Source organism: Girardinichthys multiradiatus, chromosome 19 (assembly GCF_021462225.1).
Source record: "Girardinichthys multiradiatus isolate DD_20200921_A chromosome 19, DD_fGirMul_XY1, whole genome shotgun sequence".
NCBI classification, from domain to species: Eukaryota; Metazoa; Chordata; class Actinopteri; order Cyprinodontiformes; family Goodeidae; genus Girardinichthys; species Girardinichthys multiradiatus.
In genome coordinates this window covers 40,782,177-40,801,013 of record NC_061811.1, presented here as the reverse complement: position 1 = coordinate 40,801,013, position 18,837 = coordinate 40,782,177, and the positions used below count along the sequence as shown (strand labels likewise).

At 39.6% G+C, this 18,837-nt stretch overlaps 1 protein-coding gene across 2 annotated transcripts in view; it reads right to left on the bottom strand.

Annotated features, from left to right (window-relative positions):
- LOC124855164 (neuronal PAS domain-containing protein 3) overlaps positions 1 to 18,837 on the bottom strand; it is a 613,876-nt gene that overhangs the window by 210,146 nt on the left and 384,893 nt on the right. The gene's annotated exons all lie outside the window — the stretch shown is intronic.

Here is an 18,837-nt window from a genome sequence, read left to right as displayed (position 1 = left end):
ACCACACCCTGACAATGGGAGAAATAAAATGTATCCAATTTGAAATTAAGCTTTTCAAATCAAACAAAAAGCTATATTCTTTTGCACTTTTCTGCTTAATGTAGTTGATATTATTTAAGAACTTCAAGACATTTTTATACTCTATGTTCAATGTAACAAAGTCTGGTAATCACAATGAACAGTTTAATCATGAGTAAAGTTCTCCTCAACAACCTTTATGAGTACATTTAAAATGAATTATGCTTATGAGGAGGCTTTTAGTATCACTTGTTCAAAAAAATTATGATTTTCTATATTTAAAACATCTAAATAAATGGTTCTCTAGGGTTGCTCGACATTAGAAAACATGGAATTGCAATATTATTGTTGAACGTTGTGGTGACAAGATCAGTGTCACAAAAACCTCAGGTGAAGTTATCAAAGACAGTCAAAGTCCATCCAAGTGATCGTAAATATTATTTGCATACATGTACATCTAGGCATGGGCTGGTTGCTGTTGTCAAAGCATACCATGACTTTCAAAAGATGAAATTTCAAAACCAAATTTATTTTCTGCCATACCATTCCTATAGTTTAGAGGTTTTTTTCAGCAAAATACCCTTAAGAGAGAGTGAACAACGTTTGAAGCTCCGCACTCATTCCTTCCTCACCTGTTTGGACGCACTACCACCATTCAGTGACATGTTGATTTTTGCTGCTTGTAATGGGAGGGGCCTGAGGCACCTGAGGCTGTTTTCTATGTTGGATGCAGAGTAGGAGAGCTACGGCTATGGCAGGAGAGTGAGTTCTGCTATCCTCACAATTCTAGAAGTTTTTTAAAAACACTGATATTTTAGCTTGTTTTGCAGGCAGTTGTAACATTTTGTTCAGGTGCGAGTCTGGGTCTACTGGCAGGAGTGTGTTTACTGGTGCAAGCGCACTTGACACACGTGTTTGAGCGTCGGGGTGGAACTCTGCTGCAAGTGATACAGAGAGCATAAAATTGAGGCACATCCATGTAGAGGCAGAAATGACAGTGTTAACATAACATACTGTAAGGATTATGATTATTGATTAATTAATATTCATCAAGAATTATAATTTAAAATCATAATTTGAAAAAAATTTATTTCTTAACCAAAAATCATTACTTACAAATAGAAATCAGAGATGTCTGCTGGTGTTGTGATTATGGGCTCAAAGCTCTTTAATAATTACAAATTATTAACCAAAACCACAAACTGTCACTGTTTATTCAACCGCTTCACCGAAGGTGGGGAACTTCGACCTTGTTTTGACAGATAAATCACTCTTGCACGAAATAAACACAAACGCTTCTCTTAATTATATATATGAAGATTTACTGAAGCCAAATAATTCTGATATACCATTATTCTGGTTCAAAACCTTCACCTAACAAGCACCGTTCTACACAAAGGGAATAAAAATGACTACCTACCAATGATAATAAAAGAAATATATATATATATGCGCATTTAGTGTCTATGAAGATCAAACTAGCAGTTTTATGGACAAAATGTGTAATTTGGGTTAAATGGAAAGAAATCCTCCTGTCGTGTTGATGTCTCGATCGCAGCAATCAGCTGATGAAACAGTGGGACCATGCCCCTTTAGCCTATAGCAACTGAACGCCCCAAATCTTGACAAAGGGTCACAAACTCTGAGGTGGGAACTCAGTGGAAAATCTCCAGTAATAAAGCTGGAACAAAGAGTGGTCGGGCGAGAACCAGACCGCAGTTGCTTTGAATGAAAAACTTTTAAAAGTCCAACTTCTAACTCCTGGCTGATTTGGGATCAGCCGGACAAAACATTAACCATACAGCAAATCAAAACACAGCTCAGCATAACATAATTCAATCAGTGTTGCATGCAACAAGTTAATACCTTGGATTAACTACTGGTGATTCTAAATCACCTTCACTATGCCTTATCCTGCCCAGACCTCTAAATTCACCTATCCGGTTTAATATGAAAAGAACGAAATTACTTCGTTGATTTCTTCTCTTCTTTGGTTGACGATGGATCAGGTCTGAGGAAAAAGGAGGGGAGGGGGACCACGCGTCCGTGATCAAATTAAAGAAAAAAAAAACGGTCATTTCTCATCCGTCCAGGAGGGGAAAAGATGAACCATTAGTCGACTGCATTACAAAAGGAGGAAAACTCATCTCCTTGGACATAGAACCTCTGTGGGTTTCCACTTGCGCCGGGTGTGGCGTGGTCTTCGATCGACAAATAAATCTCCTGATCTTCTCGTATCAGACCGATTTCCAGCTTTCAAGCTCTTCCGGGAATGGCCTTGTGGAGCAAAAGTTCGCCTGCGAGCTCTTGTCTCTCCAGATATGCGCCTCCAATGCGCTGTCCTGTGAGACAGGCGGGAAATGGCAACGAAAATCTGCATCTCAGCCGGTTTATGCTCCCAGTGACGTCAGAGCTGCAACGTCTATTGAGATGCGCACGTCAACATGTGTGACCAAAATAGATGGGCCCAACAATACGTAACAAGATCATATTGTTTTTTCCATAAAGGACAATGGATAGATGTGTTTTATAAAGGACAGGGAACCTTCAATGACTCTTGTTGTGATGTGATGTAAGTTAGAATACAGATTTGAATTCACAGTCTTGGTGATCACTGAAGGGGCAATGCGCCGCTCCAGTAAAACGACAGGGGAAAACACTTCTACTTGATTCAGTTGATTTTTGTTCCATGTTTTGCTTTTCCACCACTGTGTACATCTGTTAAAAATGTTTTAAATGACCTACGGTTTGAACTTTAAAGATATATTTGTAACGTAATGTAGGACAAGACATTTTAAAACCGCTTTGTTCTCCTGCTTTAAATGAAATGCAGAAGCTGAAATGAGACAGACACACATGTTATTTCTTGCTAAAGTGAAGTTTATCTCTTAGCTAGTTGTTGTCAGCATGAGACTTTATCTGGAGAACCTTAGTATAAACCCTGACTATCTATATGACTGCTTAAGGTTTCAGACTTATATCTTGAATTAAGAAACAAAGTATTTCTCAAAGTTGTCCAGTGGTGTAGAAAAAGAGAACTTATTAAGACTGCTCATCAAGCTGGCTGACAACAGTTATAAAACCACCGAAGAAGCCTCCAACACTGAAATAGTTTGTGAGAAAGCATTTTGGGTTCGTAACAGAAACAATACTATGGGATAAGATAACTGTCAAAAAAAAGTATGCATTTTTTTAAATTTGTGTCTACATTTGTAAATGTAAGTAAATAAACATAAATAAATGTAAGAATTGTATTTGTGCCTTGTTGTCAACTTATACATACATGTGACATCAGATGTTTCATCTGTGAGAATACAAGTTTAGACGTTAAAACTTTGCAACAATACAAGTACAAATCACAAATATACAAGTATGAATCACAAATGAACAAGTATGAATCTAAAACTCCTGATGAAGCTGTTGGTAGCAGTAATGCACCTGAAAGTTGTTTAGAAATTTAAACACCTACGCAATTGCCTTTTTGACATTTATCTTACCCCAGAAAATTCTGATAGAGTAACAAAACATGAAAGATTTGTAAGAATACAACAACTAGCTAACTGTCAGCCAAAATGATGTCAAAATCTGCTTTGTAGCTTCTTACCAGTGCTGGAGGGAGGGGACCAATATTACCACTGTAGATCAAGACAAGCATAAAAACCACAACTGTCAGACCTAGAGTAGAATATTCTACACTGATCAGAGATTCCTGAAAAAAAGATTTTTGAAAACAAACACAAAAAATGGGGATTTTCTCAATTTTCTCAAAAATGTCACTTAGGTCTCATCTCTTGAACCCTAGATTGTTAATCTTCTTTTGAAGTGTATACCTACCAAATATAGAAAAATGGTTATTCTGCCCTTACATTTTCCAATTTACTTTTGACTATATGTAATATACCTTTGGGTATTGTTGAACTTTGCTGTTGAGCTGCTGTTGGTCATGGGTTGCATGGGGCATAGCAAACAGAACAAAGACTGTTGTGTAGGTAATCCAAAAAGTGTTTTTCCCCCTTTTTATGGTTTTTCGTCTTGTCTGATTGGGGTCCAGGTTTAGGAGCCTCCAGGTGAAGGTAAGCAAATCTAATAGTTTCACAGGGATTAACATGGATTAATTAGAATTTGAAAGCAATTTAGAGGTGATAAAAAAAAGAGTGTGTGTGTGTGTCTAAACTTTGCTGATTTGATGCTGATGTAAACACATACTTGCACACAGTCATTGATGTGCTGTAAACAAACATAACCTTGCCCACTGCCTGATGAAGCCCCAGGTTTCCTCCTGTTTGTCCCTAAACACCAAGAACTTCGACCAAAGATCACACAAAACATTGTATTCAGCTCTGTTGTGGTTTACATTACATACACAGAAGGTCACCAGGGTCTTTAATGGTCAAGGAAGCTGCACAAAGATATGGGTAAAACAATCCAACTGACTGAAGCTTAAACAGCTTTCGTCAAAGAAACACCAGTATATTCAAATGTGGTGTAAATAATGCAGAGTATAACAGGCTGCATGCCTGTATATATGCCAATTTTCCTTTTTTTTACAGCCTGCAAAGTGAAGCTTTGTCATTATAGTTTTATTTCATTCATTCATTTTCTACCGCTTATTCCATAGTGGGTCGCGGGGGAGCTGGTGCCTATCTCCAGCAGTCTATGGGTGAGAGGCAGGGTACACCCTGGACAGGTCACCAGTCCATCACAGGGCAACACACAAACAACCATGCACACATTCATTCATACACCTAAGGGCAATTTAGAGAGACCAATTAACCTAACTGGCATGTCTTTGGACTGTGGGAGGAAGCCGGAGTACCCGGTGAGAACCCACGCATACACGGGGAGAACATGCAAACTCCATGCAGAAAGACCCCCGGCCGGGAATCGAATCCAGGACCTTCTTGCTGCAAGGCAACAGTGCTACCAACTGTGCCACCGTGCAGTATAGTTTTATTTGAGAAAAGTTAAAGTAAAAAGCTACAAAGGAGCTACATCTTTGATAAAAAAATATCTCATCCACTTTTACACCGATGTAATTTAAGGAATAAAAAAAAGCATATATGCGTCATCTCCAATCTCAGTTTCATTACAGCAGTGATGCCAACTCCTAAATAAAGAAACTAACTATTAGCTAATTTCCTATGTGCATGTAAATCTAATGGAAGCTGCAGGAGAGAGGAAACTAGTATGTAAAAAAAACCAACCTGAATATTCTTATCTTGTTCTATATTCATAATTTTAACCATCCTCATTTCTCCAGCATTGGGACTGGCAAGTGACCCTAAAGAGCCCTTAAGATTTCTCACAGTTTTGAACTTAATCTACACTTGCAATCTAAATGGACTGATTTGAGGCAATAGTAAAAGGTGTACATGACAAAATGAGAAAATTATAAGAACTTGTCTGACCCTGGAAATGGAACAGTGAACTTTCAGCAGTCTCCTGTTCTGACTGCAACTGGCAGGGACAACTGTACAAATGGTAAATGGTAAATGGACTGAACTTATATAGCGCTTTTCCAGTCATACAGACTGCTCAAAGCGCTTTACACTAGCGCCACATTCACCCAATCGTATTCACTAATGCTCACACATTCATACACAAGGACTTGGAAGCCTGTGAGTGATTGTGGAAAGGGGAGGGGTCAATAGAAGCACCCATTGCTTATTTATAGTAGTGAAAAGGATACATGCTTTTGCAGCACAGCCTTCCAACACACCAGAATAGTTTACTTACTTACTTTACTTTAGCATCAATATAATGTTGTTAGATCATGTTATATATTTTTGTGTTAATAGTGTTTTACTGTGAAACTGTGGTACCTTTACTCAAGATTATCATAATAAGAGCATGGGCCAGCCACAGAGTATTTTGTGTCATCATTTAAGAAATCACTTGCCTTTAAACAAGGAACAGTCTCTGATCTGCATTCAGACAGGAAAGAATTAAAACTGGACATTTTAAAAGCAAAGCAAAACTCGAAATCTGAATTGAAGAAGATGTGGGCTGCTCAGTGGCACAGCTGGTAGCACTGTTGCCTTGCAGCAAGAAGGTCCTGGGTTCATTCAGCATCGAGTTTGCACGTCCTCCCTGTGCATGCGTCCAAAAACATGATGTTAGGTCAACTGCTCTCTCTAAATTGGCCATGTGAATTGGTGCGGATGAGTGTGTGCATGGTTGTTTGTCCTGTATGTCAGTGTGTTGCCCTGCAATGGACTGGCGACCTGTCCAGGGTGTACCCTGCCTCTTGCCCATAGACTGCTGAAGATAGGCACCAGCCCCCCCGTGATCCACTATGGAATAGACGGTATAGAAGATGAATGAATGAATGAATGAATTGAAGAAGTAAAACGCCATAAAAAAACTTGGTTCAGCTAGGGTCAATATGAAACCTATAGCAGGCCTTCAAAACCAACACAGTCACATTCATATCTCTGTAGATTGTTTTAATCCTGTCTCTGACCAGGCTTCTGCTTTTCATTCTTTTTACTGTCGTTTTGATATATGTGATTTTAGTGAGTTTGTTTATGAACTTAAAGATACTTAGCATTTTGACATTGACCTTCAGGATGTAAAAAGAGCTTTTAATTCTGTGAACAGAAGCTACAGTTGTGATAATGTATGTGCCCAGAAGTTCAACGAGACGGTCAAAGGTTAATATTTTAGTCATCACAGCAAAGGGTGGCTACTTTAAAACATATGCATAAGGATTTTTGATTTGAGTGTTCTGTGGTCCGTATGACTGCATGTGAATATACAGGGGTTGGACAATGAAACGGAAACACCTGTCATTTTAGTGTGGGAGGTTTCATGGCTAAATTGGACCAGCCTGGTAGCCAGTCTTCATTGATTGCACATTGCACCAGTAAGAGCAGAGTGTGAAGGTTCAATTAGCAGGGTAAGAGTACAGTTTTGCTCAAAATATCGAAATGCACACAACATTATGGGTGACATACCAGAGTTCAAAAGAGGACAAATTGTTGGTGCACGTCTTTCTGGCGCATCTGTGACCAAGACAGCAAGTCTTTGTGATGTATCAAGAGCCACGGTATCCAGGGTAATGTCAGCATACCACCAAGAAGGACGAACCACATCCAACAGGATTACCTGTGGACGCAAGGGGAAGCTGTCTGAAAGGGATGTTCGGGTGCTAACCCAGATTGTATCCAAAAAATATAAAACCACGGCTGCCCAATCACGGCAGAATTAAATGTGCACCTCAACTCTCCTGTTTCCACCAGAACTGTCCGTCGGGAGCTCCACAGGGTCAATATAAAAGGCTGGGCTGTTATGGCCAAACCTTTGATCACTCATGCCAATGCCAAACGCCGGTTTCAATGTGGCAAGAAGCGCAAATCTTGGGCTGTGGACAATGTGAAACATGTATTTTTCTCTGATGAATCCACCTTTACTGTTTTCCCCACATCTGGGAGAGTTACGGTGTGGAGAAGCCCCAAAGAAGCGTACCACCCAGACTGTTGCATGCCCAGAGTGAAGCATGAGGGTGGATCATTGATGGTTTGGGCTGCCATATCATGGCATTCCCTTCGCCCAATACTTGCGCTAGATGGGCGCGTCACTGCCAAGGACTACCAAACCATTCTTGAGAACCATGTGCATCCAATGGTTCAAATATTGTATCCTGAAGGCGGTGCCGTGTATCAGGATGACAATGCACCAATACACACAGCAAGACTGGTGAAAGATTGGTTTGATGAACATGAAAGTGAAGTTGAACATCTCCCATGGCCTGCACAGTCACCAGATCTAAATATTATTGAGCCACTTTGGGGTGTTTTGGAGGAGCGAGTCAGGAAACGTTTTCCTCCACCAGTATCACGTAGTGACCTGGCCACTATCCTGCAAGAAGAATGGCTTAAAATCCCTCTGACCACTGTGCAGGACTTGTATATGTCATTCCCAAGATGAATTGACGCTGTATTGGCCGCAAAAGGAGGTCCTACACCATACTAATAAATTATTGTGGTCTAAAACCAGGTGTTTCAGTTTCATTGTCCAACCCCTGTCATTTACAGCACTGCATTACAATCTATTTTGTATATTATTTATGTCTGTAAATTGCATCATGACTACAACCTATTGTCTGCATCCTGGTGATTGGTTTGCTTTCTTCTTGTTTTTAGATAAGTCTCACAGTCTAAAACCAGGTGTTTCAGTTTCATCGTCCCACCCCTGTATCTACTTGTCCATGTCATTTTATTTTCAATTATACTTGTATAGTATGATGAGACCCCATGCCTTATAATGCATCTACATAAATGTGTATGAAGGAAGCAAACAGATCAAGGACAAATCATATTCACATACACCGGCAAAAAGTAAACAGATTCAAAAATCACACACATGCAGCAGATGGAACCAATGGGTAAAGACAAAGTTACACACCACACACACACACACACACACACACACACACACACAGACATTGTCTCTATCTCTTTTGCTCTTTTCTTTCTGTCTCACACCAGCATATACAATCACACACCCTGTGGCTGCGGCCTGTGTGTGTGTGTGCGTGTGTCTCTCTCTTTATGAAAGCACAGAGGGTCTGACCGCCTCATAATAATTATGCTAATTGCCTGGATGCCCTTGCCTTTATTTATGCGGGGCTGGTAAGATAAATAAGAGGAAATTGCTTTGGATCTAACTGTATTCATTTCAGCATGCTAACTAGAACACTAATGCCGCTCTCTGTTTGCAAGTGTGTGTGTATGTGCGTAACAAGGAAGCAACTGAGCTGAGGTGAACGGGGTCTTTTGTTCACAGATTTGTTTACCTTTTAGAAATTCAGCAGGTAATTGCAATTTTGATTCCATATTTCCTTTTTCTGTCTGAAGGTGTGGAGTGCTTTGATGCATTTTGTCTGTCTGACAGCAACTTGGCAGGTTAGCAGATCTGTTAGAGAATATCTGTCTTCTGCCCCCAATGCCATTTCCTTTTGTTTAGATTAGTTTGTAGAACTATTGGTATTTATGATTATCTGCAGCAAAATAAAGACATTTAAAAACACACTTTACAAAATATTTTAAAAGAACCTTGATACTGAAAATGAATTTGCACATAATGATGATTTTACAAAAGTTTTATATTGTTACGTTCCTCGTGTTCATATATGGGCACAAAACAAAAACTAATTTAGATAAAAAAGAACAATTAATCATGGTTTGTCATTTGATTTTTTTGGTATTACTGCTAAAAAGGAATCAATGTCTTCCCAGAATAAAAAGTTAATCATGAATAGACGCAATTGATAGTATTACCTAGGATTTGGCTAAATACTGAAACATCTCTGCAGTCTTTATTTATACCATAAGCTAATGCAGTTCAATAGCATAATTACAGACTGAATTATTGGACTAAAAGTGGACTCACTAGAACTGACATGTTCTCCTGGCTTCATGAATACTTTTTATGATGATATTATTATTATTGTTATTGGGGGTAGTAGTAGAGTCACGAAAATGTGTGTGATGGGTTTATGTACTTCTTACAATCTTAATATTGTGAAGACCTCAGGTATGGATCCAGTGACATGATTTTATTTCCTGAAGATATTACTTTTTAAAGGATATTATTAATGTCACATGATGAAAGAAGTGAAGATAAATGAGTAAAGGGTAAAAATGATGTAAGGTACACCCTACTGCTCCATGGGGTTGGTTTCCAGTGATTAGGGAGAACCAAGTAGGAACATTAAAGTGACTGAAAGTCATGCAGAATGGGTCTCAAATTGTGCTGTGTAAAAGTGACGCTTCCTATAAACTCCTCCTTCATCCTTTCAGTGTCTGCGCTAATGTCAAGGGTGTAAAAAGTACACTTTGTAATACATCTAGAAATCCATATTGTCATCTTCTGGCATGTTCGTGCTAAATAGAAGCATAAACAGGAGACCCCCCCCCCCCCCCCACACACACACACACACACCCACACTATAATGTCTAAATATGGGCATTAAGACAATAAAAGTAAAAATTGCAATTGATTAGTGAGCACTACTGAATGGCCGGCTCCGTGTGCTTTCCACCTCCTGTAGATTACAGCATCGATCGCCCTCTCTCTCACAAACTCAAGAACACACACACACACAACACAGAGACAAACCTACATTACAACAGACGAGGCTATCTTTTAGCCATTCAGAGTGCGCGGCTTAAATGTTACTGTCTAGTGCTCTGCCTCTTAATGAGTAATGGAACAATGGACAGTATGTGTTTGTGTGTATAAAAGAGAGGTGCTTGTGGGTTGGGGGGTTAAATGTAATTAAGGGGTGGACAGAAAAATGGAGAGGGTGATATATATCGAAAAAAATAAATAAAGGATCAAGACATAAAGAAAACATGAAAAGGGATAGGGATGTGATTAAACGCAAAGAGAGAAGAAGATGAATTGAAGAAAAGAAACCAATCCAGGTACAATTGAGGAAAAGCTTCTAGAAAAATTGAAAATATAACACAAATAATTAAAGAGTAAAGAAGACCAAAGTTAGTGAGAGCAAAACATTGCAATGGTGGTGCTTGAACATGTTTTCTCAGATCAGCCAGTCAGCTTATTTAGGTTCAGTTTTTTTTTCTGATCTGAATTTTCCTGCAGGAACTCAGTCACATCAAAACACAGGAGCATTACTGAGGTCCAAAACTGCTGTTGGTTTGTTAGAACCTGATTAAAGTTGGCACACAACTCCATCTTTAAGGGGCTGAAATGTATCAAAAATATCACGCCATACAGTTAATTGATATGTAATCTTCAATATCAATTAATGGAGATGCTGGGGATGGTGTACACAGGATGGAACGCAAAAATTATCTGTCTGGGTATGATTTTGTCCTTTGATATTCTTCCTACCAGATGTTCCTTCCTCTCTTCTTGTTGTATTTACTACAGCCACAAGAGGGCTGTGTGTGTTGGAGTAAAACATGGCTGAGTAATTATATTGAAACTATATTTATACACTTCATAGATACCAGGTATACCACCTGACTGCATCTCATAACGTGCTTCAACCTAATTTGCATATTGCATCCAATTGAATTGGACTGGATTTTGTTCGGAAGAATTCAGTTAATAAATTTATTGATTTGTGGTTAAGATGTGAATCAAACCATATCAAGTATTAATTGAATTTAATGAAACTATGAGGAAAACACATTATTCAATGGCTTTTTTTTACATACATGAACTAAATTAAAATTATAAAAAAAATTACAAGGACTATGACTAAAATGGTTGACATTTTAATCATAAATAAAATCATGAATCAGGTCCACATTTATGTGTAACAGACTGAGAGAAACTCAATTATTTTGAACGAAATTGACTATTCCATTTCTCCTTTATGTACCAGGATGGAACGACTGTGGCTCAGTAGGAAGAGTAGTTGTCTTGCAATCAGAAGGTTGTGGGTTTGATTCCAGTTTCCTCCTGCCGTAGGTCAATGTGCCCCTGGGCAAGGCACTTAACCTCAAGTTGCCTACCCATCGGTGTATGAATGTGTGAGCATTAGTGGGTGAATGTGGCTCTAGTGTAAATTGCTTTGAGTGGTCTGTATGACTGGAAAAGCGCTATATAAGTTCAGTCCATTTACCAAATGCAACTTAGAAATGGGGAATGTATTTCCATTGCTTTTGGGAATGAAAACTAGTTTCTAGATTTTGAACACTTATTGGAAAGGTAATCAGTGGGATATTTAAAATAAAAATTAAGAAAGACCCTGACGTTTTCCTCCTTGGCCTTCTCTCTACCTACATCGTGCTGCGTCATAATATAGGCTTTTTGCAAACCTCCTTCTGATTGCTAGATTGTATACTCCTTAACTGGACCTAAACTCTTTCTCCTAATATCAACATTTGGTAAAAATTTGCTATGAATGGGTAGACATTTTTCTGTATGGAATAAGACTTCTCCTTTGCAACTCTCAAACTAAAGGTCACAGAATATTTTGGCAGCTGTTGACTGAGCGATTATTTATGCTGGATTTGGAATATGAATATGTATTTTGATTTTTTATTTATTTTTTCTTTTTGTATACATAAATTTTTAATTTTATTTTCTCATGTGTTTTGAATACCTCTGTATTACATGTGCTGTCTGGCAGGGTGGGTCGTAGGCCTGCTTCTGTTCATGTGTCTTCCACTCTTCCTGTGTTTAAAACTAATAAAATGTTCAATTAAAAACAAAATCAAGACAAAGTTATTCAAGTTATTATCCATCCATCCATCCATCCATCGTCTATACCCTCTTAGCTGTATTGTTGAAACTCAACCACTTAATGCATCCCATGCAAGGTGGGGATAACTCCCTCAGTGGAAATGATCCTCGCAGTCTGCAGCAAAATGCTGGAGGTCCAAACGGCAAACAAAGAGGCGGACACATGGGAATGTTTTACATTGTGTGTGAAGCAACATTTAATCAGCAGAAACACAGCAATCTTGAAGAGAGATCAGGAAGCAGGCTGACTTCAGGATCAAGACAAATGTACCTATAGTTCAGTTTTATATGCTAAGTACTGGGGGATTTTACAAGCCTGTGAACTAAAAGAATGACTGGGTTACATGTTAATATTATTAGTAGAGAACTACTTATTAGATACCAGTTGCTCTTCTGTCTTTTGAGCTGCATGAGGATGACCTAAGGCCCAGTCTTCCCAGGACAATAGACCTTGTCCTTCTTTGATAACTAGTCCTGATAAATACGCTGTTGCTCTCTTTATTTTAGTTTCCTGTCGGCTTCTGACTTCAGATGTCAGAAGAGGTGTTGGTAGCTATCAGCTCCATGTAGCTTTTTACTAGCTCGCTGCTGTAATTCACCAATAACTTGATTTAAAGTAAAAAAAAAGAACAACAACTTTTTAGTAAGTATAGTAGCTGTTAATGTTTTCTTTCTCTCTGACTTGTCAGTCACAGAATATCTCAGATAATGCTGCACAGAATGCAGACAGTGATAACATCACAATAGACAATTTCAACCAAAGAGGAGGCCTCTGCAAAATGGAATGGCTGCAAAGGATTATCTCTCACTGTGGTGAAGATTAGGATTCAGAGTTTATGATGGTCATAAGCTGAGTGTCACAAAGGAAACTAAAATAAGCCGTCTGATTGATGATAAAACGGAAGCCCAAATGTTTAAAAATTTAATCTGCACTTGCAGGAAGAATGGCAACATTCCAGAAACACATTTATTGTTCAGGTAAAACAGGCATGATGGTGATAACACATGCAAAACATTTTATCAATTTATTTTTTTATTGATTTTATTTAGGATCTCATTTAACATTACAGACTGTAGAAAATTGACTAAAGATGAAATAACATCTAAATTTGTTTTTAAAAACTGAATGTTAACCCATGTATTGATATCTTGCAACATGTAACTATAGCTCCATGCCATCCTAGAATACATTTTTTATGTGAGTTTAACGAAATGCTTGTCCTTAAAGAGGAGGCCCAAAAAGGCATTTCTGATATTCTTTTAGTCAACTAAATATTCCATAAATCGATTTATATACCATAAAAAATCAAACGTAAGATTTAGGCAACTAAGCTAGACTAAAACTAAAATGACTATAGGTGACTAAAATGCGATTAAAGCTAAATTACAAGTTAGTCAAAAGACTTTAACAAAAACTAAATGAAAATCCATTTGTCCATTGTCTATAACTGCCTATCCTTGCAGGGTCACAGTGGGGGGTGCCCATGTTTTGCAGTTATTGTTGAGAGGCGGGGGGACACTCTGGGCAGGTGCTGTCAAAAATAATATTGAGCCTATTGAATCTTAGTTTGCTACTCATCTATCTTCAATGTGTGAGATCATTGCCCTTGCATATAGATAAGCTTGTAATGGCATGGCTTTAGACTGTGAGAGGAAGCAAGAGTAGCCATAAAGGAGGGAACATGCAAACTTTGTTCAGACAGGCCTCGGCCAAGATTCAAATCCAGACCCTTCTTGCTGCAAGGCAGTGGCAAACAGTGCAGCCATGTGTTATTATTATCAGTCTTGTAAATATCAATTCAATCTGAAAAGACTCACAAGGAAAAGGGATGGCAATTAGAAAAGTTTTAATGATGCGTGATTACATGGCGCTCGGACCTGGGAGGAAGACATGAATGCTGAGAATGTCATGAGCTAAGATGTACATTTATAAGGTTTAGATTTAGAGATGTCCTCCCCCTGATCTGACACTGGTGGTGGATTGGGGGCCAGGGAGCGAGGAAGCCAGAAGGAGATGGGAAGGAATATGGAGGAGGCGGAGTGGAGGAAGGATGAACTCAGCTGACAAGCGAGGATGTACGTGGCTGAAGGTCCTTTAAAAGTGAGGCGTCAGAAGGTGATAGGATGAAGATTCATGCGGCCAGGATCCTCATTGGATTGCTGGGAGACGCACGGAAGAGTCATTGGAAGGAGCAGGCGGTGAAGGTGAGTCTTTCATTTGGAATTTTTACCAAAATTCCATTACAACAGAAGATTTTAATCCAAAACTGCACCAGTGCAACCAACAATGCCAGTGTTGTCTCTTACTGACTTGTATAACACCATATCCAAAAGAAACACTAAATGTTTAAGTAAAGCATGCTGGATTGAAAATGTCATAGTTTCCATATAGTCAGTCAGTCAGTCAGTCATAACTTAAATTTAAATATCAGGATAAGATTGGGACAGAAAATAAATCTGATTGAACCATTTGTATTTTTGACTTCATCTTTTAAACTATAATAACTGCTCATGATATATAACTTTCTCACTGTTTCACCACTTTTAAAAGACTACTGCTCTTCCCAACTTCCAGAATATAACAATTTGTATGAAGCTAAAAGGAGATGTAGCAAAACAATTCATGAAAACTGTTTCAAAGATTTAGATTTAAATAGCAAATAGCAACAGCTCATCAGAATAGAATGGCAAAATGTATTTCTCTCCCAGCCAAATTAAGACCGATCTCTGACCTGGGCCTCTTCAAGTCAAGACTTAAGACATATTTATTTATGATGGCTTTTTATACATAGCAGTGTGACAGATTTTACATCTATTTTTCTATTTCTACTTTTTCTTATGTTTTTATATCTATTTTTTTATTCTAACACTGTTTTATTGCTTGTGTTTCATTTTAATTTACTCACCGTAAAGCACTTTGGTTAATCTAGTAGTTATTGAAAGGGGCTATACAAATAAATCATTATTATTATTATTCCCTGGGAAAAAAAAACATTGTATCTGTGGATTGTTCCCTGAGATCCAGCTCCATGTTGTCCTGTTTAACAGCAGAGCTTCTTCATGCCCAGCAAATGATCTTACAAGCAATATCAAGAGCCAGGTCTGCAAAGGTCAGCAGGCACACACACACTGAAACTCATACACATTCTTATAGGGGTTAACACTCTCAAACCAACACACACACCATCTCACTACTGTTGCTGAGCCTAAAAGGTCAACTTAATGCTTATTGGTGATAGAACTATTAAATGAACCAATCAATAGAGAGGGGAAAGACGAAAGAGGGGGCTCCTGGGGCATGGTCTAAGATGCAAACACAATGAGAGATGGAGAGAAAGCAATTGAGAGAAGGCCAAGGGAGAGAGAAAAAGAAACAAGATGGAGAAAAGAATGAGGGGGAAGCAGGGAAGAAGCTAAAGGTGATGGCCAAAAGGAGGTAATGAGACCATATACAGAGAAAGAAACAGAAAAGGAAATGTCCAGAAAGGTCAACATGTCAATATAGGAAGGACACAGAAAGGAGAATAAGAAAGAAAGAGAGAGAGAGAGAGAGAGAGAGAGAGAGAAAACGAACAAGAAAAATGAAGGGATGAAGGTCCAGAAAGGTCAAGACATGGTAGTAGAGGAAGAGGAGACAACTAGTCATCTAATTATGGGGGTTTATGTAATTAAAATAACAAACCATGTCCAATACCATATAGAACAGTAGTTCATATTTTCATACTTTAAATGTATTATTTCCTATTTCTTATTAATTGTTTAATTAATTGCATTCTGGCCTACAATCGCTCCTAAAAGATACATCAATAAACTTGATCTACATTGTAACATCACAGGACTCTCACAAGACCTAGGGCCTTCTGTCATGGAGGATGTCAGCTGAAGAGGAAATCTCTACAAAGACATCAACTAAACAGGCTCGCTATGTTACTTTGTTTGCCCCTCCTTGAACCGCCACCTTAACATGGTGGAGGGGTTTGAGTGCTCAAACGATCCTAGAGGCTATGTTGTCTGGGGCCTAAATGCCCCTGGTAGGGTCTCCCATGGCAAACAGGCTCTAGGTGATGGGTCAGACAAAGAGTGGTTCAAGAATCCCTCATAACCAGATCCAAAAGACCTAACTTGACAAAACATGAACTAGAAGACAAAAACTAAAGCATGACCAGGAAAACAGCAGAAGCATGATTCAAAACCTATCAAGAACAATAATAATAATAAGAAGAAGAACCCCAAAAACACCCACAAATCATGACAGAACCCTCATAGGCAGAAGCAGAGCCTGGCGATCCCTCAGAGAAAGATGCAGTGCCGAAGGGACCCACGGAGAAGATGCAGAGTCTGGGGGACCCTCGGAGGCCAGAACGAGGACAAACTGCTCCTTGAAACGCTCAGAGACAGGATCCGGCAGCGCTTCCTCCTCGAACCCCTCATCTCTGGGTTTAGAGGCCAAGACAAGGATGAGTTCCTTCTCGAACCGCTCAGGAATAGGGTCAGGTGGCGGTTCGTCCTCGAATCCCTCGTCGCAGGGTTCAGGAACCAGGACGAGGACCAGTCTCTTGCTGAACCCCTGGAAGGCCTTTAGACCAGGAGCAGAAGCTGAGGCATCGCCAAGACCCTCAGAGGCATGCGTAGGAGCTGAGGCATCGCCGAGACTCTCAGTGGCATGGGCAGGGGCGCCCCAGAGCATACTGCTCAGAGGCAGTATGCCTGGTGTTTTTACTATGGGATTCGAACCCAGGACCTTCTTGCCGCAGGGCAACAGTGCTACCAACTGCTCCACCGTGCAGCACAGAAATGTTCATGTTATCATTAATCAGAATCAGCTTTATTGCCAAGTTTGTACAGACAAACAAGGAATTTGATTCCAATACACTTTGCTCTCAATAATAAGAATATCTCTTTAAATGTACATATATACAAAATTGACTTTACTCTAAAATATGATGTGAGATCAGTCCAGGTATGCATGGTGTTGTTCTGGAACTCTGACTTTCAAGTGTTCATCGGAGAAACACCCTGGGGGAAGAAACTGTCTCTGCGGCGGCTGGTTTAGCAGACTGCGCTCTGTAGCGCCACCTGAAGGTAAAAGCCTAAACAGTTTGTGTGCAGGGTAGTGTGGGGTCTGCAGAGATTTTAGTTGCCCTTTTCCTGATCCTAGACCTGTATAAGTCTGTATAAGTCAGCCCTGATGATTCTCTCTGCAGAACTGATAGTTTGCTGCAGTCGGGACCTGTCGTGTTTTGTGGACGAGCCAAACCACACTGAGATGGATGAAGACAGGACAGATTGAATTGACAGTGTAGAAGATGACCAGCAGCTCCTGGGGAAGGATATACTTCTTGAGTTGCCTCAGGAAGTACAGTCTGCGATGGGCCTTCGTCTGAACATTGTCTATGTATGAGGACCATCTCAGGTTTCGAGAAATGGTGGTTCCTAGGAACCGGATGTGGTCCACAGCAGACACAGTGTTGTTGAGGATGGTGAGGGGGATATGTGGGGGTGGACTTCTCGGAAAGTCCACCATCATCTCCACAGATTCCACACCATCTCCACATTAAATGCAATGATATCAGCCATGTGTTCCAGCAATACACTTAAGGTGTCATTCCTTTCTGCTTCCTCAAACTTTGATCCCCTAGAACTTATTTATTCCAGAACTTATTAATTTCTTCACGGGTTCCTGTTGGGTACTTTTCCTTGGCCATACAGAACTGTGTTGTTTATTAAGCCAGCTGACTCTGAGAAAGTCCCTCCTACTACAGTTAGTGACAGCCAGCAGCAGTGTTGCTACTTTCTGCAAAACGTAATACATAAAAGAAGTGCCCTAACCACTAGAAATTCACAATTTCCTGTTAATCTCTTAAAATCTTGTTTTAAAGCTACAGTGTTTTCTAGTTCAGGCAGCATTATTTATGGATGGTCATTCCTTCAGTTGTGACCTGCCCTGCATCAGATTTTCCAGAATAAGATTAAAGAAAGTGTGAAATATGAGCTATAAAGAATTAAACTCTTATTGTATCACAGTTTCAAGTCTACAACCCAAATAAAAACTTTCAAACTATGGAAAAATCTGTAACTATGCTGAATTTTAAATGAATTGCAAGCTTTCCAATATCTGAAAGAGGAAATAAGGCTGCCCTTGGGAAAAAAAATCAGCAATTAAACTATGCTTGACAATTATTTCCGCAGGTCTTTACAATTTATGTGAGGGTTCTTTAAATATATGGAAATGCATAACTGTGGTGAGTTTGAAATTCATTTTATTGATGCAGACCTCTCTGTGTAGACTTCCCCTCCTTGAACTCAAACTTGAACCCTCATTGCTTGAATGATTCTAGAGGCTATGTTGTCTGGGGCTTAAATGCCTCTGGTAGGGTCTCCCATGGCAAACAGGCACTGGGTGACAGTTCAGACAAAGAGCAATCCAGATGCCTTCATGAGGACCACTTGAAGGAGGCACGTGACGTTGTCCGGCACGGCGGAGCCGGAGCCCACGCTGGAGCCAGGCCAAGGGGGGAGGGGGCCCAAGGTTCTCAACCGAAAAAGGGTGGCTTGCCCCCTTCAGGTTGGAGGGGAGTTCTGGCCTCAAGTGGA